Genomic DNA, 6,000 nt, shown 5'->3' on the forward strand with positions numbered 1-6,000 from the left:
GACCATGTTTACCTCAAGGTGTCAGAGCTTCTCTGTGATTTGTTTAAATAGCCGGCTGGCCGCCGCGTGCGCAACCTTTTAGCGTGAGCGGTTAGCTAATGGTCGCCGCTCTACACGGCTCTCATACGGCGGTTTGACCTCATAACGCCGCCGTCATCATGGAAGCGTAGCACCGCGTCCTCCGGTTCCCCCTCAGGTAAACACTTATCTCTGCCAGCACTGTTCTCGTTGTTTGCACTGTTTGCTGCAAGCTGCCGACTCAGCCTTTGAGTTCAGTTTGTTTTGCACATTAGGGGGAAGAAAGCTATTTCCAATGTGTTTTAACAATTATAAAATATACAATTAGATAGATTTATTAATTCATGCTGCTTCATGGTTGTTCAGATACTGTCCTCTTCAATGTCTGGTATCTCATCAAAACATTATCAGGCCTGTATTTAATAGTGGCACAACGGTTCAATAAGCAGTTTGTTTGTCATTGAACGGTAGATATGCTCAGAATATCATAATCAGCTCCTTTCAAATAGCTTTAACAAACCAAATACATAGATAGATGGATATGACACAAGATAACTTTACTTTGAATATACATTTAAAATCCATATTTGATCGAGAAATTCTTTATTTTTCATAACTTGGGGTTATCTTCAGTTTCTAAATAGATTTTCTTCTTTCCCTCAGAGACAAGTTGAGTTGTTTTCTTCTGGTGGTGAGTAAGATTCATTTCATTTCAACAAAGTTTTCCATATGTTCCAGTCACACTGTTGAGATATTAATAACCAGCCGCGTGGGCTCGTTAGGTGTCCGAAGCAATCCTTTCTCATCCCGTTGACCTTTTGCCGTTGCCCTTTTGTTCCTCCCCCCGAAACATGAACGTGTTCATTCTCCTGTCTCATCTGTATTACAGAGAGTGTTGTCACTAACCAGACACAATATGAATCCCAGCGCTGCCTTTACGTTGCTCTAATTAGGGACTTTCACACTGCTCAAGTTCTGACCCCCTGAGCAAAATGCCAGATTACCCTCGGGACAAGTTGTCCTTTAGCTTTGGGATATTTAACTGTGATTGATTTGAAAGGGAGCACGCCTCAGTCGTCTACTGCGCTGCATAGATGCTTCTTTTAAATGAAGCTGCGGGAGGTCCTCTGTGTCTACTCACATTCACTTTGTCTTTCAAATTGCCTCCTAAAAGCTGCTGGTTCTTCTCCTCGGAAACTTCACTCAGAGGTCCACTTTGGTAATCACCAGCCCATCGAGGCTGTTTATAGAAGTTAGGAAACAATTCATTTTAATCAGAGTGAAGAACCTCTTTCATAGAAAATAGACACCATTTCTCCTGTTCATGGTTCAACGGATCCTTTCTGCTTTAATTACATTTGTGTAATGACTAACGTGCAAACTCTCCAAAATAATTGCCTTATTCATTGTCAGCTGTATTTAGTCTTAATAGGAATATTCAGATGATTCTTTCTGATCTCTGTGATGACCCGGACTACAGGACTATATAGGACTACAGGACTATATAGGACTACAGGACTTTTGAAAAGCTGGACGTTGGAGATTTACACGTCCAGATTTCTGGAGTCTCAGCTGGTTGCCTGGTAACTGCTCAGAGCCGAGAAACAGTCCGGCACATGACGCCTTTAAAAATAAAACAAGACATAACGAGTTGATTAAGGAGCTTTAGAGGTGGTAGGTTATTTTAACTGTAGGGCAGAACCAGGCTAGCTGTTTCCCTCCGTTTCCAGTGTTTGTGCTAAGCTAGGTTTTTTGAATTTTGATATGATGTTGCATATAGTATGTATTGCTCTGTATAAACTTATTGGTCTTGAAGCTTTTTTGTATCTATTGTCTGTTTTAATTTTTTTACTCTGCACTGTTTGTGTCCTAAATAACATATTTTCTAAAGCTATTGTTAGTCATTATTCAAATTTATGTTGTTATAATTATCAGTCATTATCGTCATTATGTCCTTTATCGACCAGAGCATCTACAGCAGGCGTCCCTACACACCGGTCCGTGTCGCAGCGCCGTTCCCTCTCACTCCTCCGCTCTGTTTGAGTTAAGATGAGGTCACAGCACCAGATTAAATGTGTCACATTTATATAGATCCATCACTCTGTCCTTTGTCCCACCGGAATGTGGAATAGAGATGTTGTGTTTTTAGGAAATAGAAATGTGAATCACGTAGATGTACTGTATAAGCTCCACGCTACTGCCCAGACTAAAGAGTATTGTACTGTATATAGATTAAGTGAATTACTCTTCTCAGTTCAAAGTCAATGAAAAGTGACATGCACTTAATATTGCAACTTTTAAGGTACAGAAGCTGCAGCTGGGCGTTGTTAACACTCTGTCCACTAGGGAATCTGCAGGAAAAGGTGAGTTTTCATGAATATGTCATGCGTGTTTGGCACAAATAAATAATCAGACAAATATGTTGGCCAAAATTTAAAAAATCTGGCGGGAACGTAATTAAATCATTTTCTAAACTAAATCTATGATCAAACATCAAGTGTTAAAATAATAATGCAACAATGTAACGCAACAACTTAATGTAACAGCGTAAAGTAACAACGTAAACTAACAGCAAACCTAACAACGTAACGTTACGACACTTAACAACGTAAGGCAACAGTGTAACGAGACAGCGAAATAAGAGTAGAACGGACATGTAAATCAATGTAGCAGGTTAGTCAGAGTGGCGAACATTTGTATGTGTACTGTTGCCATTAAGACAGCGGCAGAGCTGAGTGTAGCGATCCCTCCGCCTCACTCCCCACCGCTCAGGAGAAGGACAAGCTACCTAACGTTAACTAACTAGCCAATCAGTCACCAGCTGTCTTTCCAGGGAGCTGAGACAACACTTCACGCCCCCACTGACGTGTGTTGCTTTCTCTTAGTACTAATCAATTGAACACGGAAAAGAGTTCAATGCCTAGAAATTCTATTTCTATGCTAACAACATAACAATGTAACGCAACAACGAAACATAACAATGTAAACAGCGTAAATAAAAACTCTCCTTAGCGGACTTCCTTGTGTAAAATTACGTAACAAGTGTAACAATGCTACGCAACAAGCGTTTAGTCAACGTTTACTTTTGGTTTCACGCGGCCTCCTGCGTAAAAGTCCTTAGTTTGTTTGACCAAACCATCTTTCATTTGCTTTTTTAACTCTAACTTTCATACAACGTCACTTTGCTCGTTATCACTTGCTCTGACAGAATGCAAAACACGTCCTCATTCAACGTATCTGTGGATTTGCAGAAACATTGCCAACATTTGGCAACACAAGACAATGGCAATGCTTTGGTGTGACTGAATGGGGGGAGACAAGCAGGAAACTAAGACGGAGGCAATGACAGACAGGTGAAAAGAAAACCGCATAACCAGATATTCACCCACCCAGCCAAACAATATCACAAGAACACACACAGAGTGACAGACAGCCAATCAGAGAGTCACAGGCAGACACTCACCCAGCCGGCGAGCCAAACACTCTCTCACTCACACACACACACACACACACACACACACACACACACACACACACACACACACACACACACACACACACACACACACACACACACACACACACACACACACACACACACACCTGTCTGATCTCATTCACCACAGAAGGATCTCCCACTTTAGATAGTAGAGGAAGAGAGAATTGAGAGTCGGTATTGGAAGAAATCCAGCGATGCCATCACATTCTTACCTAACAGTGGCCGGTGCAGACTAAATGAGCAGCTGACAGCCAGTCCAGCACCGGCCAATAGAGCAAAGAGACAGTTGGGAAATTGTCTCCGTAATATAACGGCCTGGAGCCTCTTGTGGTTTTGAGCCTGCCATGTCAAACTGACTTTTTATGTTCCTCCACATGCAGGAGAGGAAAGACTGACTGGATAGTCAGTGTGAAGAACCTCATGACTACAGTTATTTCCAGGCTGTTCTTTCCTGCCATTGTAGTGGATACAACAATAGTTATTTTACACACAACACAATTCCTTATTTGCTGAAGTGCCTTTTACAAAGTTGATTAAACGTCATTGCACAGAGAATGTCACTTCACATTGAAACTGGGACATTTTAAGATGCATTCAGGGCACATGTGGGTTTTACATTGCTCTGTGAAAGAGGATTTAAACTTACACATGAGAGCTATTCAGAAGTACTGTACATGGATGTCAGTCAGGAAATGTGATTTATTTTTACTTTTCATGGCAGAATGCTGAGAAAGTGACACTAGGTTGATAACAGAAGAGAGAGAAAAAGATGCAGAGTCTACTTTCGGTTGCTGACAGATATGCCGAGTGGCAGAGGAATCAACTACGTGACATAATTGAAACGGCAATCTGGCCGCAAGTGACAAGTGTTTGATGAAGTCAAAAATCTGGGAACATAAAGGAAACAAACACACGTACAGTGATGAAGAAAAGCATGCACACACGTACATGTTCAACCCGCAGATAACATAAATCTATGGATAAGGATATTACATAACAGACATTCAGATGACAGATTGTCCTTTTATTTATTTTAGTTTGAAATAGAACAAACAACCAGGGATTTACATTTCTGAGATTTCATGAATTTTGGAGACATTTTGGATAAACAAAAAATGTTCATTAAATCCCAACGCAATATTTGAGAACAGCCGCTGCTGTCATGCTTCTCCTGCTGATAAACACCCAAACAATCCTTCAAACAATCTAACGTAGCAAGGTAACTTAACAACAAGAAGCCACAACATAAAGCAACAACGTAACGCAACAACTTAACGCAACAACGTAACGCAACAACGTAACGCAACAACGTAACGCAACAACGTAACGCAACAACGTAATGCAACAACGTAACGCAACAACGTAACGCAACAACGCAACAACATAACAACAACGTAACACAACAATGCAACAACGCAACGCAACACAACAACGCAACACAACGCAACACAACAATGGACCACAACATCGCAACACAACAATGTAGAGCGACACTGTAAAACAACTTTATGCAACAATGTAAAACAACAACCTCACGTAAAGCAACAACGTAACAACAACGTAAAACAATGTAACGCAACAATGTAACCTAATAACGTAACACAAAATTACATCTTAGCAAAAATATTTTTGTGTTTGTGCACTAGTTAACAGAACGGCAAACATTGTCAGCACAAATGTGTAATACTGGAGAGACAGAGAGAGAGAGAGAGAGAGGGGGGGGGGGGGGGGGGGGGGGAGGTTTGGAAAAGTGGAGAAAGACAGAGAGGAGGAGAGAGAAAGACTCCGGAGACTGAGACGTGAGGTTTCGTTTCAGGGACAGACAGACGCTCACTGGGGAATTGACTTGATCAAAATAGCAATCAGACTGCAAGTGACAGAGTGACTGAATCTGAAGACACACACACCCAAACAAACAAAACATGCAAATGAAAACACACAAACCCATCCCAAACTATTTTCCAGCTGTGGACCAGCGACACATTGGTACCCCTCCTCCCCTCAGCCATCTCCATCCTCCCATTGTGTTGATGAATGTAACATAATAGTGTCATTTTACCATTCTCCGCTGCAGTGGATTCCCCACGGGCCGACCACCAGGGAGGCAGAACGAGGACGGCGAGGATCTTATTACAGAGACAGACGGACTGACATCAGCGAAATAGTAATCAGATGGTGAGTGACAGTCTTTGTGTTGCATTTTACTGCCTGATGATCAGCAACAAGTGAGGAAGTGAAGCAGCCCACAGTTGGGAAGAAAAATTTTGCAATATTATTTCAATGCAAAAACAGAAACTGCAGCAATAGAAACAGAGTAATCCATATTATTCTGCTCAAAATCCATAAATCCTGATAATACATGTATTGATTTCTAACAGTATACTGTGCTGTTTTCCATACTCTACGATGCAACCAAATGACCTAATCACACAATGTGATCATTAATATTATATCTCTACTTTACTGATAATATAAAAATAACA

This window comes from Anarhichas minor, unplaced genomic scaffold (genome assembly GCF_050575085.1).
Source record: "Anarhichas minor isolate MPS153535 unplaced genomic scaffold, ASM5057508v1 ptg000021l, whole genome shotgun sequence".
In the NCBI taxonomy this organism is placed as follows: Eukaryota; Metazoa; Chordata; class Actinopteri; order Perciformes; family Anarhichadidae; genus Anarhichas; species Anarhichas minor.